General features: G+C 39.6%; 1 protein-coding gene across 1 annotated transcript in view; it reads right to left on the reverse strand.

Moving 5' to 3' along the window:
* The window catches only part of LOC102199689 (glutamate receptor ionotropic, kainate 4-like), a 306,415-nt gene that overhangs the window by 215,648 nt on the left and 73,619 nt on the right, over positions 1-17,148 (reverse strand). The window contains exon 2 of the mRNA XM_013910444.1: positions 3,626-3,808. The gene's annotated coding sequence lies outside the window, so the exon portion shown is untranslated. The remainder of the gene's footprint in view (positions 1-3,625; positions 3,809-17,148) is intronic.

The raw sequence follows: 17,148 nt of genomic DNA on the forward strand, positions 1-17,148 counted from the left end.
GGTTTACGACACCAACTGTCTGCCATCTATAATCCAGTTTTGAGATCCCTTCCCAGACGCCTTAACGCCCACTCACATCCTGGGCCATCTAACCTCAGGAAATCACATGATAGGGTGGGGCCAGGTTTCACAATGAGCTCACCCGATACCCTGGCTGATTGTGACCAACACCCGCTTTCACACCTTGGTTCATGTGATTAGGTAGAGGATCATCAGGGGTCCTTTGTCCTTCTTTGGGAGGAAACTCCCACTGGGTTTAAATCTGGGACTCTCCACCTTTTTTTTTTTCCGATCATGGGGCCACCACTCTACCTACTGAGCTATCCCTGCCCCCTTGACTGACTCCCCTGACTCTCCACCTTTTGACCTTAGAACTGAAGAAGCTTCTCGGATGAGAGGTGAAACGTCTTCAAGCAACTTAAAGAAGTCCAGACGCTTTTCTTTCCAAGCTCCTTAGACAGTCCAGGATCAGGAAAACGTCTGATATAAAAAAAGAGTTATATCTAAACTTGTGGCTAGAAAATGGGTGTAGGTGATGGAAGTTCATCTACAAAAGGAAAAAAGAAAAGACAGAAAATGCATTTTTATGGATTCATTTTACACGTGCGGACAAAAATGCCTCCGCTGAAGAAATGGTAAATGGTAAATGGACTAGTTCTTATATATATATAATCTCAATAAAGTAATCCCCTTTCATGCAAACAGTGTTAAATTATAGTACAATAAGCAGCTTTGTGATATAAAATAAGTCCAGTTTTTCCTTTAGTTATTTTGCAAAAAAGAAAGTGTGTGTCACTGTTAGATTGCAGCAATCTGTTTGTTTTATTTATTCTTTTATTTTTTTCAAGGAGTAAGGACAGAGGACCATACAATTTGGACTTCACAATCTTCACAAGCCCTTTAATTACAGTAATTACAGGCACTGTAAGAGCTAGTATCTCTCTAGCAGCTTGGGATTACTTGACCCTTGAACCTTTTCACACTAAAGCTGCTCCACGCTTCCTCACAGGAAGTTTTTATAAAATGAAAGCTTAGCTCCCGACAGCTGATCATCTGCATTTTCACTGCGGTCTAAAGACACTGGAAGATGAGGCAATTTAGTGCACTCTTATCAGAAAAAAAGCAATGTGTGCTCTACATTTGGGAATCTGCTCTGTTCTTGTGTCAGATCTGTGTGTCTGCGGACATTGAGCGCTGTAACCGCACAGGAAGCAGAGAGGCAACAGCAGTCAGATGAAGCTTCAGCCACATTCACACAGAATCTGGTAATGTAGCGTCTTCTGCCGTGGTTACATGGAGGTGGGTGTGTTTGTTTGTGCTTTATAATGTAACCTCTGCTAAGCAAGCAGAAAATAAAGTTTTATTTCAGCCATTCACACCTTTGTTCTCATTAAAGCTCTTGTTTTCCCTTGACTCTCTAGCTCACTTGACCACCATAAATCAACCATGAGGAGGGCAAGTCTGAGTGTTGTGTTTACAAAAAGGAACTTGATTTTTACCCAGAAGATGAGATTGTTGACCATGCGGAAACCTTTGGGACTGAAAAATAAAGGCCAAAAAGTTCTTCTAGTGGCCACCTGAGGTTGGACTCCAAAAGCAGGTTCATGCCCACTGTTTAAATGGATGTTTAAATATCCAACTTTACAGCATCATCTTTACTGCCTAGTGCAAAAAGTGGTTTTGATCAGGCCTTATTGGATGTTAACAACCTCATAGTACCATTTGAACCCAATAGAGCACTTCACTCTCATACTTCTGGTTTACTTTGGTTTCTACAGTATTTAAAAGTAGAATGGGAGGCAGAGCCTTCAGCTTTCAGCTCCCAGTTTGGATTCAGGAGACAGACACTCTCTGTACTTTTAGAATTGGGCTTAAAAATGTTCTTTTTAATAAAACACAGTTAGGGCTCCTGTAGATATCCTGCAACAGGCTTGGGCTTCTTACCACGACGCATTATTTGTTTTTACTTCACTCACTGTTTTTTACTCACTGTGTGTTTATAGTACATTTTTCTTTTAATCATTACTTACTATTAATCTCTGGCTCTCCTCTACAGTGTGTCTTTATCCTATCTTCCCCCCCTCACCCCCAACCATTCATGGAAGATGGCTGCCTTTCCCTGTGTCTGGCTCTGCTGGAGGTTTCTTCTTGTTAAAAGGGAGTTTTTCCTTCCCACTGTCTCCATGTGCTTGCTCATAGGGATTCATCTTATTATTGGGGGTTTCTCTGTATTATTGCAGGGTCTTTACCTTACAATATAAACCACTTTGACACAATTGTTTCTGTGATTTGGCACTATATAAATAAAAATGAATTGAATCTCTATGGACAGTTTTTCTGCTTCAGAAAAAATTTGAAACAGAGTTTATGTTTCAAATTTTGGTGCATGAAATTAAAGACTTATAAAGCCTGTTAATTAATAATCTCTGTCTCTGCACTCATACATCGCATGGATGCAGCTTGCTAACCAAGTGTCTTAGTGTTTATATATTCATAGTCATAATGATATATTGACCACATAATCCAAATACGGTGATTTCTGGTTTGAAAAAAAAGAAAGCTCACATGACAGTGGCAAAAATGCTAATGATTAAAAAAAGAAAAATCCAGCCACAAGCATGAAAGTGGCTGTGTGTATCTTTTATGAAATCCTGAAAACACCACCAGTAGTTTACCACTGAAACGTCGTAAAAATGAAAAAACACTACCCCGAATTAAACTGGGATATTTTTGGTGTAAAAAAAATTAACTGGAACTTTTTCAGACCTGGAAATTTCTCAAGTTTCCAACTGAAGTTGGAGTACATCGGAACTGAACGTCTCCCATACCGTTGTGTTGCTCTGCATGTTATTTCGTGAAGTCAGATTCACCTTTTTGTTACGCATGTTTATTTTCTCCACCCCCCTGATCTGCTTCTAATTCAGTCAGTGTTTCTTCTGCATTTTCCAGAATTACTTTCAACAACTCCCAGAGAACTTGCCTGGCCTTTGGCTTACACTTTTATTTATAGATGCAGCGAGCAATACAGCATACTAATCACAATACTAAGAGCAGAAGCGCGTTTTCCCTCGCTGACTTGCTTCTTCAACTCACAAGAGCAACACAGGGTCTTTTGGAGCTGCTGACAAAATTGGAGATGTGGGCGGCAATACAAAGGTCTATCCTAGTGTTTACCAGTGATGTTTTAGATTGCTGATATTTTTCCACATGAATTAACCTCTTGAACCCAGATATTACCCTCAAATAGTGCCAGTATTATAAAAGCATTTTACTTCAATTTATAGTAGACTACTGTAGAAAAACAGATTTTCTCTGCTATATGGACGCTTTGTTTAAAGGATGCTTCTGTACAAGTTTCTTATATTTGGGGACAATAACCACATGTGATGTGCAACTTTAAATTTCAGTGGAAATATGCTCACATTTGTGAAGTTTTTTTAATACAAAATAAATATTGACATTCAGCATGGTGTATCCCTCTTACACACCCTACAGCCCACAGATGGCAAAAAGACCTTAGTCTAAACTCATTGTCATTCACCATTTCCTCTCTTTCCTTTACTCTCCGCGCTGTCATTAAACAGGGCAGGTGAGTGGCGGCTGATTACCAAACATCTTTTCCTACCTTTGATCTCCTGAGGTGTGGGGCTCTAATCCATCTTGCAGCACAGGAGGCTGTCTGATCTAGGTGGTTGTGGTAGCCACTTAGCTCCTCCTCATCTCACATACACATATAGTATGTGTCCCCGGCTCTTGCAGAGGGTACACACACAAGGAAAAGAAGATGGAGCTGCTACTTACAGGCACTCTGTATGAGAGAAAGGGAGGGGGAGGGGGGGGGAGAGAGAGAAAGAAATATGAGTCAGAGGAGAGAAAGAAAAAAATGAATAGGTTTATTTGAAGCGCATACACACAGACCATAACCAGGTAATCTAAGCCTTTAAATTGCACCGGGCATCAAAAGATGTATACATTTTTGTTTTTTTTGTCCTCCTCAGGATCCTTAAGTAACTACATATTCAAAAGCAACCACATAATGCATTTTAAATCAGGTTTGTGATCAGGTAACTCCCATTGCAGTCCAGATATTAATGCTGAGGACATCCATTTATCTCGCATACAGTAAGTTTGAAATCTGCACAGTTTCAAAGTTCACAGTCCCAATTTGCTGATGGTCTTGTTTTACTGTTTGTCCCTTACTCAGCTAGATCCCCTTCCTCTTTATAAAGCACATCCAACATTTTTCACACTGTCACCGCACATACTTTGAGCAGCTTTGGGAGCTCATCAGCATTCAAAACAACACCTAGCACCCAATATTCCAAGACAATTTTTGCAGTAAATGAGAAAGCAAATGTCACTTCAAGATGAACATTAATCTCACGTCATTGCATTTTAATGGCACCCTTACTCAGGGGGGAATTAAACCTCTCCCCAGAGATCAACCCCAGCGCTTTGCACCACAGTGAAATTGTCGTCTTTTGTTTGCAGATTCAGTACCTGCCATGTCAACTTTCAGCACACACCAACTTACCATGCTGCCGTTGAGTGAACATAAACATCAAGTCATGGAGAGCACTTGCTGAAAGCTACATTTTCTTTGTCATAAGCAGAGCTTGCAGCAGCCCACTGTGGTTGTCAGAGTTCTAAGAAAATGAATTATAAACAATCTGACAGACAGTACTGCATTCAAATGACCTTTGTGCACACTTCTTTTTTTGGCTGCCCACTATAGTGGATCCATTTCCATCTCACCTTATCGTTAGCATCGTCCTCTATCATTCTAACCTTTTGCATGTCCTCTTTCACTACATCCACAAAGTCTTCGTCTTTTTCTCCTTCCTGGCAGCTCCACATCTGACATCCTTTATCCAAAATATCCACTCTCCCTCCTCTGCACATGTTTAGACAATCTCAGCCTTGCCTCTCTAACTTTGTCTCCAAAAGGCTAAACCTGAGCTGTGCCTCTGATACACTTATTTCTAATCTTGTCCATTCTGGTCACTCCCAATGAAATCTGCAGCATCTTTAAACTCTGCCACCTCCACCCCCAGCTCCGCCTCCTCTCTTTTTGTCAGCCAAACCATACATCATAGGTGGTCTCGCTACCATCTCGTAAACCTTCCCTTTCACTCTTGCCGCTATCCTTCAGTCACAAATCACCCCTGATACTCCTCTCCACCCACTCCACCCTACCTGCGCCCTCTTCACAACCTCTCCTGTGCACTGTCTGTTAATTTTGGATGGTTGACCCCCGGTTTTTAAACTCTTCCACCTTCACTTCCTCTGCTCTTGGATCTTCACTGTTAGAAATGCCCTATGTGCTCCCATCTTCCAAAAAATCCTATTATGCAGCCAATAGAAAACAATTTGGTTCTGGTAGTTTGTCTCTTGTAGATTTCATATTTTGCCCATTCCTCAGTAGGAACGCTCTACTATATAACAGATACTGCTACTGTGCAATGATAACAGACACAGAGAGATACTGGGAGCACTGCTACTCCACCAGCTTAGATTTGTCCTGAAAGTCCTCCGGTGGCAAAGCTATTTTACAAAGATGAATCAATTGTTGTGCTCAAAGCGATGTTTCATTCGGCCCGGAAATCCACTTGTCTCTAATTACTTGCAAAAAGTTTGAAAGAATATATGCATCTTATGCATTTAGCTTTAGAGTATTATAGTAGGAGCAGAATAAAAGGTTAGATCAAATGAATATCTGGAGCTCTTGGAGGGGATGTGGGATAAATAGTAATAGGAAAACTTTTGAAGTGCTGACATATGTAAAGTTTCAGCAAAAAGGATATTGTTGCTGAATGTTCCTTCGCCCTGCTCTCCCCTCCAACTCATTTCACTCCCTCTTCCTCCTTTTTTATTTCTGTTCTTTTATCTGCCTTAAAGCTTTAGGCTGCTGTATACAAGCCAAAGGTACAGAATCCATTTCCCACCAAAACACTGCCCAGAGGACTCAAATCTCTATTGTACGACCTGCCCTACATTGAATAAACTGGGCTATTGCTCTCAAATGTCATCATGTGGAGATATTTCACATCATGTACTGTGGACTGTGGAATACACTAAATTAAAACATGAAATAAAGAGAACTATGTTCTGAATGCTTAAAAGTTAAAAAGTACCAGAACTACTAAGAGCTTCCCATCAGTAAATTTGTTTAAAAAATAAAAACATGTGTTTAATTTTATATATTTATCTGACTAAATCCCCTGAGATGTACATGTGTGCAAATAGCTACACCATGACACGTGCATCTAGTATGTTAAAAGAATTAATCCACCCTGTTTTGGTGGAAAAATGTTTGTGAGCGGTATGCTTGTGATGTAGTAAAAACACCCCTGATGAGCAAGCTGCAGGGTGTATTTTAAAATATACACAACCACTGCAGAGCCAAAGCTGCATTATGAAAAGACCTTATGAAATTGTTCTCATGTATCTTGGACCATCTGCACAGCAAGATGATTACCCTTAGGCTTCAGTTTTCCTGCACGTTCTCAACTCTAAATTTGTAAGTCGTAATTGCAAAAACAGTGGGTAGATAAAGCTCGCAGATAAAATGTTCAGAAACATATTGAACATCATAAAAAAACATGCATATTGTTTAATTAGGAAGTTACAAAGTTACTCGACCCATCCCTTTCTATAAGCCCAAACCTAAATGAGCCAAAGGCAAGTCAACACTCCCGTGGTAAAGGTTTATGACAAACATGATCATCTCAGCATATCGTAGCTGTAGAAGAACAAATAGTGGGTGATTTATCAGCACTGAAAAATAAGCCTCATTTTTAGACTGGTCTTTATTTTTACCACAAGAAAAAAAATCTATTTCAGTCATAATAAAATTAGTAATGGCTGAATTTAATTGAGACGCTTATTATTATTAATATTATTATCATTACAAGTAACATCTGTGCTGTTTCTGCAATAGATTTTGCAAAATCAACACTATTTTTCTCCCACCTATTTAGGAAAATCATCATATCTTATGCAAACAAACAAGCAAACAAACTGCTACTTTTATCCCACTCTAACTGCAGTTGCAAGTGTAGTTGCACCCCAAACATGTACTGTACCTATATTGGTGTGTGGATACGTCAGTGCAATTTAAAGTGTACTCATACATTTTATTTATAGCCTGTAAGTCAAAGTCACCAGAAGTTTTTTTTTTAACCTTACCTTCCTCTACAAATGAGAAGCTGTCCAAACTCAACTTGTAAAAAATGCCCTCAAAAGCAGTTTTATGATAATTTACCTTTGAATATGTTTTGAGCATTGCAATAGTACATGACATATGCAGATTGATATTTCACCATGAAATCAATGCAATATGAAAAGGGCAGGAGAGAGGTATGGATTTTTCTGTTTTTGCTTTGGCACGATCATCAATCCCTATAGGTGATCAGGGAAAAGGGGAGAAAAAGGGAAGGATGAGCGAGAGAGCCGCTAAGAGTTGCTGCACTGTACCCGCTACAGTGCAGTAAAGCGACCCACCACTCTGACATTTGTTTTAGCAGAAAACATTGCAGCAACAACTATGATCAAAATTTCTAACCTAACGATTTTAGGACACCCTCATGCAGGTTTGGACACAAAACAGGAACACGTATTCTGAGTGTCTGTATCTGGACTTTTAATGAACTCTTTTTAAGATGTTATAAACATTTTCACTTTGTTGTGCGAACTTTCCCTTCAACCTATAAACTAATGTATATTGGTTTTAATGCTCAAAGGATTGGATGATCAACAGAAAATGACTGTATTAATCACTTGTGTGTAATTTTGCATTGCAAATAACATCAACGTGACCTAATTTTATCTTTGACGATTTGCTCTCAATCTTATTTGATAGCAAATTAACCATCTTTGGGTGTTTCGCCTTTTGCCTAAAAAGAAAAAGAAAATACCAAAGAATAGCTAGAACAAGATAAGACATTGTATTAGTTCCAGCTGTTATTTGACTCTGACCAGAAAAAAAAAGATCATATTAAACTCCTGTAATGCAATAAAGAGCAAAAAAACAAAACAAAACAAGTCAAGGCTTCATAACAACTAGTTAGTGATTCTTGGTGTTTTAAAATGAGCTGAGCTAAATTTCAGTCTGCAAATGCAAAGATAGAAGACTTTCAGAATAAAGGTATCAGTTTATTTGGAAGCAGACACTCATAAGTTTACCACTAGAGAGCACCACTCTGGATGATATATCACAGACTGAATTTAAAGTAGTAAATCGGGAGAATGATGCATCCCCTAAGGCACTTTTTTTGTTTTCTAATGTTTATAACTTTGAGATTCTTGGTCTGCCAGTCAGCTTGTGGTCAGATCTGCCAACTCTGTTCTTAATACTGAACTCTGTAGCTTTGCCTCTAGTTATGAAGGAATATAGCTTCCTATCGGTCTGTGCCATGACCCCAATTGGAGAACCATATTCAATGCAACACACAGGAGAGATGAGAGGCGGCAGGAAGCTGCTCAGGCTGGCTGCCGGGGATAGATAATGCTTTTAGAATTCACGAGCTGTCATCACACCGTCCCCGATACTAACCCATCCCACTCCACTTCCATCAACCCCCAGGTGGCAAAGGGACATTAGGTGAAAAGTTCTACGCAGCGATACCATAAATATGCAGGCATGAAGAAACAAATCCTCACCGTTTTAGCTAACAACCCACACGTTACTGTGTGCTAAATATGGCCCGATTCAGGCAGGCAAACAGATTTCATCAAAACAAAGCCGTAATCCTTCCATTGTTTATTAATCTAGCGGCCAGAACGTTTTTGTCAACATTTTCGGTGACAAATTTCAGTAAGAGCTATGTGTTTTCACAACTGCATCTGCTAAAGGCAGAAACTGTGGAAACTGGGTGACAGACACTGAGGATGTCTGGTGTAAAAGAAACTGGGTTAGTCTACTGGTGATTAGGTATGCTACCATGTTCATTCTAGCAGGATACACTTGAACTGATACATTTTTTTGGCCTGTGCCTTTTTGTAACTTGGCCAATAAGTGGAAGATATTATGACCGACTGGGCCTTACACAGTCAAGTCACAGTCATGCTATGTGAGGTGTATAGAAGTTTAATGGCTAACACCTTCTTCAGCCAGAAGAGGTAAATAGACATGTCCTTCTAAATAAATGTGTGTGATAATGAGAATGACACACATGCATGAATTTAAAGAAGCTTTAAAGAGCAACGCAAACACAGCATGCTTAGGAAGCTTTGTCACCCTGGTAGTTTTATGTAGCAGTCATACCCATGTCAAAGGAGTTTGCAAAGAAAAGCGTCTGGACTTCTTTAAGTTACTTGAAGACGTTTCACCTCTCATCCGAGAAGCTTCTTCAGTTCTAAGGTCAAATGGTGGAGAGTCCCAGATTTAAACCTAGTGGGAGTTTCCCCCTAAAAGGGACAAAGAACCCCTGATGATCCTCTACCTAATCACATGAGCCAAGGTGTGAAAGCGGGTGTGGGTCCCAATCAGCCAGGGTATCGGGTGAGTTCATTGTGAAACCTGGCCCCACCTTATCATGCAAATTCCTGAGGTCAGATAGCCCAGGATGTGAGTGGGCGTTAAGGCGTCTGGGGAGGGAACTCAAAACTGGATTATAGATGGCAGACAGTTGGTGTCGTAAACCACCGCCTCTGTTCAAAGATGGTCGCTCACAGTGGACATAGATGGCTTCTGTGTTCCACTCACAGGTGGAGTGAGCTCCAGCAGGTCCTGAATCCTCGTCAGGATGTCCTCGACAAAGGCATTCATGTGTTTACTGCCAAGAGAGCGGTAAACGAACACCATACCCATATGGAAAAGAAATAGAAAAAACTTATAAAAGACTTGCACAAGATGTGGCCAACTTCATATAGTGAATCATATAAGGCTTATATGATTTCCTCATGGAAGTGGCCACTTTCTCATTACTTTCATATATTGTTTTATTAAGTATCCAAAACATACAAGTTTCATTTATATAATTTTTCAAGGGATCTTATATCTTGTATTTTTCACTCTGTTTTCATATATGTTTCACACAAGACAGATACAAACTTTATAAGATTTATATATATATATATATATCTTTTCCATATGAGATAGCTCAGGTCGCTGTATTGTGAACCCTACAGACCTTGTAACTCTGGTCATCATCTGATCTTGGCATTTCTAGTTTGGACTTTGCAATAAAATGGTGTTAACAGATCAGAGCATAGTTACTGGATGGACTGTGAATGTTTAAAAAAAGTGGTGACTAAAAGATGAACGACTGGGAGAGATGGTAAAAGTGTAAAGGTGTGTGACTGAAAGAAAAAGGAAAGATGAAGCAGCAGGAGCAGGGAGGGGAGCTGGAGAAGTTGAGCAAGTGGCGAACTGCCACGTTGGGCTTTGCAGGACAGAACAGACTCATTTAGGCGTCTGCAGTCGATGCTGCTGAATGGCAATAGTGCTTCCTCTGCTGCTGGTTTCAGGGACGTGCCCTGAGTGTAGAGCAGCCTCCTTCCTGTGGCCTGCGGCCTTAAATCAGTTCTGCACTAGACACACCAATGGGCAGCTGCACACACGCTTTCTCCCACTGTTTCCCTCTCACTCGCTTTCTCGTGGCCAGCAGTGGTGCCCCATTTGTGCATCGTCACCCCAGGCTGAGACTTAAGAAGACAATATTGATGCTGAACTTTCAAGGTAGAAAAAAAAATACTAAAACAGATTGAGTAACAGAGCCCACGGAGAGGTACCAGTCAATGGGGAACCCTCAAAAAGACATCCAGATATGACAGTGTCAAAGAGGAGCTTAGGAGCTTTCTCACAAAGCTCTAACTGATGCAATGCTATGGACATTTAGGAAACTGATGAGGTAGGCCTGAAGTGCACTGTCCTGCCAGCAGGGAAGGATTTCAGAGAGGCTTATTTGATCCAGGCAGCCAGCAGAGGCGGGCATCCACACTACATGTGTGTCCCTGCATCTTGCTTCAAGGCAGATAGAATTACGAAAGCAACATGGCGATGAATCACGTTGGGTTTAAGCCTACCCGAGGACACCAGCTGTTCGTGAATGCTACAGTTGTGCATGTTCATTTATAATGAATGGCCTGGAGTACAATATATTTCCCTGAGGCTATACAGGTATATGCATAATTTACCAACTTCCAGGAAAAGCAGGAGTACAGGACTAACTCGGGAAGAAAATGTTCTGTCAGAAAATCCTGTTGATAACAATACAGCAGGCAAGAAATGTTTCAACAATTGTAAGAAAAAAAAAAGTTAACTACATTTTTCAACATGATTCAAATTCTGCCTGTAAATCCATCACCGAGACAAGAACACAGACATTTGAGTTATGACCACCGCACAAAACTAATCTTGCTGTCACAAACCAAAAAATGACCCGTATCTGTTCAGACACATAAAACGTCCTGTTTTCTGAAAGACATGACAGATAGTGTTTCTCCTATCAATATGTCATGTTAGCTCGCATTATGTGACGTTAGCCTACCTTGACTGAGTTTTAACTGTCCAGTGCAATCACACTGTTGACAACAACAGAATATGTCGTACTTCTCAACACTTCAATTTGCTAAATAAATCCCAAAGATTGTTCCGGTACAAGAAGTTCTCAGCATCTTACGTGCATCATAAGTTATTCAGGAGGTTGTGTACTTCCACACATCACCCATCACAAACAGGATTCTCAAAAGGAACACCAAAGTATCTCACAGCCCCGTCTAAAGCTCTGCTCAGTCGGTTAAGATATCCACCCATTATCCAATGGAAACAGGGTAAGAGGATGGGTATAACCTATACAGACGACCATCTATGGCTTTCTCGCTGTTGGACCACCACCGCATCACCATGCTGCTTCTATTCAAATATATATATATGTATGTTTTCTTTAAATGCACATGAAACAAATAGTTTTCCCATGTTTTCTTTGACATTTTGCTAATTAGATATTGGATATATATTATATTTTTAATATTGAGAAAATATTGCATAGTTAAACATGCACCAATGATAAAACTATTTCAGTTCATTTCAATTGCCACAGAGAATGTATTTCATTATCGTGTCTTCGCCTGCTCCCGGTCTCATCTCCCTTCTTATAAGCAATGATTCATTAGTGTCGTTGTGTGCCATAAGCTAATTTACACACTCCTGTGATCATCATGAGCTGCTTGCCCTAAGCGCTTCATAAAGTATCCATCCCTTCTATTGATCCAAGTCTATCTGGTATTCAAGTCTCCGGGTGATTCCAGCTTTGTTTTTCAGTTTCCTTCTCAACCTGCTTGCCTATCACAGCCACACAGACAACACACAGTAATGACTGTTTGATGAGATGCTTGACCATGAAGACTAGCTGACATTGAGAAAGGGCCTTGAGAGAGACATGCTAGTGTAGGCCAGTGGCCGCAGTGCATTCTGAGTTTAATTTATTAATGCATAAAGAGTTCTAATGTAAAAAAATAAATAAATAAAAAGGGTCCTTGCGTGTGAGACTTGTGGAGATGTGACAGCTCAAGTTCTAAAGCGCAAAAAACTTGTAATATGAATTTGATATTATGTCTGCTAGAGAAGTCGTCACATATGAGTCACCGATGTCAACTATGTGCTTCTTTGGGCTGTTTAGAGTGACGAGCTATAAACCTAAGACAGAACATTTGCATTTCATCAAAACTGAAAACAAGCTGGTATTTAAAGAGTTAAATCAAATATTTGCTCAATTTCTCTCGAATATTGCAATCAATGGAGACAATATCATTGAGGCTTCAGGGTGTAATATTTCCTCTGTTCATTTTGTTTCAGTAAATTTTCATAAGCCTCATCTTTTTTGGTAAAATTGTCTTAACACGAAGAACCATCATTTTAATTATTATTTCAACCTTCAGGCTTAGACTGTCTGGCCTAATCTACGCTAAAAATCAATCGTGTTGATGAAGTTTGGTAATAAAAATGTGTTTTTAACAGCTGTTATGCATAATCAGTTGTTTGGCTCTTCTGATGATCTTATATCCATGCCTTGGATCAATTAAGTAACGTTTCGCACTTTCGGCAGTTGGCAGTTTTCATCCTAGTGTGACCTTGATGTCTTCGATTTAATGAAAAGTAGCTGAGATATGACAAGTGCATACAGGTTATTATAACTCTGGTTTAGAAGCCATGACGGAGGAAACAAATTGGGATAAACAAAGTTATATTTAGAAAGACAATAAAGGAAAAAGAACAAATAATGCTGTGCAGAGCAGGCTGATTAATCACATTTTATTTTCAATTATGATTTCGGCTTGCAATGATTACAAAAATAAGATAATCGAGAAAAAGTGATTATTATGCTGCATTCAGTTTTGCAATAATGCTATCCTTTTGTTTTGTGGTAAAAGCTCAGCCCAACACTTTTCTGTAGAGCAATGCATCACCATCCCTCTGCAAGAGCCTAAATTCCCCGACTGCTAAGTAAGTGAATTTGGGCATTAGAGAGCCACCAGATCCATAACCTGTAAGGTTTCAGGCATCCAGACTGTTCTCCTGCTGTATCCCACACATGCACTCACCCAACTGCAGGGAGCATGATGAAGGATGACTTGACCGTTTGAATTTTCTCCACACTATATCCCAGAGTCACTGTTTTGCACATGGGAACTTTCATATGTGTGTTCGTTTTTGTAATGAGGACTTTACGCAATGAAGCCCTACGTTATTGTCCCTTTTTATGTAAACGTGCACAGACTGTTCTTGCAGAGACACTCTGATCACATCCTGCATTAACAAACTCACCCGTGAGACAGTTGTCCCATTGCTTATCACACTAATGCATGCTATACATTTAGATGCATGTCTGTTTCACATGAAACATCCATTTGTGTCACTATAACAAATTTTCTTTGTTTTTTTCCCCTTTTGCGATCGTGATACCCAACATTTGTATTCATGCCACAGAGGGTGCTTAGATGATGGCTGTTTAAGGATTTCCATTCTCTATTAAAAAGATTAAATAACATATGCAAATGTATTTCCTTTGTATTTGGATAAAGGGAAAACAAAGGAAGTCCATCACCGCTTCCTGAATTCTTAATCGCCATGAGCATTCTTGTTCATTGATCAAAAATCAGTCTAGAGCAATTATTGTTCTTTCAGCTTACGTTTAGTAAGCGTGATTAAGAATGAATTTCCCCATATGGTCAGAAACCTAAAGCACCTAAACCTAAAGCATTTGCCCCCTTTTTTATTCATTCATTTACTTACTGATTTATTTGCATGTGCCACACTTTCATGTTTCAGCTCATCAAACAAATTTAATATTAGATGTAGATAATCCAAGTAAATACAGAAGTTTATTTATTAAGGGGAAAATCTTTACACAAGTAAGACTGAAATTACTTGTGTAAGTAAGTAGCTTACTTTTTTTTTTTTAAACAAGCTCTCAGAGATGTGACAGGAAAGAAAACCTCGTGTATGAGATTAGAGGTGAAGACATTACAGTTCACAAACAAAATCAGGGGCTCAAACAGAGCAGGACCTGCTGACATCCTGGCCGTGTTGCTGTCTTATACATCTGACTTAACTGGATTCTTCTCTTTTTCTGACGTCGCCTCTGGTTCCCTGCCCAGGCTGCTAAATTCATCTTCTCAAATCTCTTTCTATCCCACCCACACTTTCATGACTCCCATCCTCCTTCAGCCTCAAAGTAATTTAATAATCTCAGCTGTGTATTGTCTGGAAGTAATTGTTTTACCTCAGAGAAAATTAAATTGTAATTCATAACAGAAGTTTGTGATCTGCAGCTCAAACTTGGAATAAAGCCTCTGACAAAAATAAACAAAAATCTTCATTTACCATTTTATCCACTTGTACCTAATCCTTCTTTCTTTCTTTTTTTTTTTTATGCACCTACAAAAAGAAAAATAAAACAAGTTTGGACCAGGAAATTAGAGTTGGAGTAGCAGATAAAACACAACACAGATTTAATGAATGTTTCATTTTACTTGAAAAGCACTTCCCAACGTCTCTTAGCAGCACACCACTGATTCAACTGAAAATGTAGTAGCTGTGTTTAATATCCACCGTCAAGCAGACTACTGACAAAGACTGATGGAATAAGATCAATAACACGGTACCAAGCATGAATGATGAATTTGATGAGCAGCTGATAACAGATGCGCATAACCAGTGTTCACAGAATACAAAATACAGGCAGGCCGTGTTATAACTGGAGCAGGGGGTGGTAACTAAAAAATAATCACATAAGTGAGAGTTTTGCTAACTTCATGTTGATAGTGTAGGACAAAATTAGAGCATGTTTTTCAAACATTTGATCTCTTCTATCTTCCCACAATGTGAACCTGTTAATTAGAAGAAAAATGATAAGAAAACATTAGTTTTGAAAAATGTTCATTCAGCAGCTTGTTCCAGCTCTATTTTTTCTTGTCAGACTACAGAGGGAAAGCAAGCAAAAGGAGAACATTAAAATCTGTGTAAAATAAGCTTTCCAATCCCACGCCGGTGGCTTGTATGTATATCTTTTTCTGAGTGTTCTGACATGAGATGAATATGCCTTTCATTTGCTTGCCAAAGTTGAATGAGGTTGTTGTCTTCATCAATCACCCTCTACCCGAGTAAGCCAGCCATCTCTGGCGCTGCAGGATTGTGCTGATCTAAGGCCTCAATCAGATCAGGTGCACACTGAGCTGCAGTGATCTCACCTCAGGACACACAGTGATTTTTACCTTCATAGGCAGCTGATCCACTTTCTTCTCCCTATGCTCGTCTTTCCTCGTGGCATGCACAGGGCTATGAGAACAAGCTGTTTTCTGAGGCCACTGGCTCCCGCCGTCTACTGTCTGCTGTCAGATTTCAGGTTTTAGCCATGCTACCGGCAAGGCTCTAGGAGAAGCTATAGTACTACATCGGCTGGTAGACCAATTTTCTCCACAGACGGAGTCAATAATTTCCCAATCCACTGACTGGATTTGTGTGAAATTTGTGACCTTACACTAGAGAATAATCAACCACCTATTCAAAGAAATAAGTACAGTGTCATGTTTTGCGGTGCAGGATGTAGGACCTAAAAGCAGGACTCACGGAAAACGTGAACTAAAGGAGGCAGCTTTATTTAACAACAACTAACAGAGAACTTAAACACACAAGCAAGACAAAGGAATGGGGAACAGGTGGTAACACAGCTGGGACAAATCAGACCTAACGAGACAAGGGAAGCAAAATCAGTCATGCTGCACACAGGACAGGGACTATCAAAATAAAACAGGAAACACAGACCGAAACTCAGACTCAGGAAACACAAGAGTAACACAGTAACTAGGGAGACATAGGGAACATAGCAACAAGGGTGACTAGACATGAAATATGGGTTACAGGAAAAGCATAAAGTAGACATGGGAACAGGAACTAAACACAGCCTAAGGTAATTACAAAGGGAGGACGGATTACAATCACTAAGAACTAAAGAAAACAACAAAAATAATCAAACAATTACTGTAACTGTGAGTATGAAACACAAATATTGGGTCGCAGAACCAGTACTGTCACATACAGTATGAATCGATACGATTTTAAGGCAGTTTCAAAGACACACATGGCCCACTATTGTCACATTTGATTTTTAGAAACCAAGATGGAAGTGGTGAAAACACTAATCTATCAACACAAGTCACTGCATGAATTCACGGCAGTTATGCCCATGTTTTATACTGCCTGCACAGGCCCTGAAAAAAGTTCTCCTTCTACCTCCCAGCTTCACTGTGCTAAATATACTCACTGCCACATAATGATGATTCCAAAGGAATCGGTAGTCGGAAAAACCTGTCAATTAAAGTTGCCTCTAACTTTATGCAACATCAAAATCCAAAATAGTTATAAATAATTCACCCCACAGAGAGCAAAACAGGGTTTTTTAGCCAGACTATAAACATGTTAATGCCGTTGGTAAAGTTGTGAGTCTGTTGGGATTTACTCTCTTTTAGAGTCAGCCTCAAGTGGCCATTGGAAGCCGTGGAAGTTTTGACATAACCGCACTGGCTTAGATTTCCAACCCTGGAAGCTGCTGCATGCTAACAAATAACCTGAACTGCCAAAGAGTCACCAAACAAACAAACAATATACAGGTGTGTATTAAAAGGATATAATTTAAGAATATAAAT

The sequence above is a fragment of the Pundamilia nyererei genome, unplaced genomic scaffold (assembly GCF_000239375.1).
Source record: "Pundamilia nyererei isolate P.nyererei 1_Seehausen unplaced genomic scaffold, PunNye1.0 scaffold00003, whole genome shotgun sequence".
Classification (NCBI taxonomy): domain Eukaryota; kingdom Metazoa; phylum Chordata; class Actinopteri; order Cichliformes; family Cichlidae; genus Pundamilia; species Pundamilia nyererei.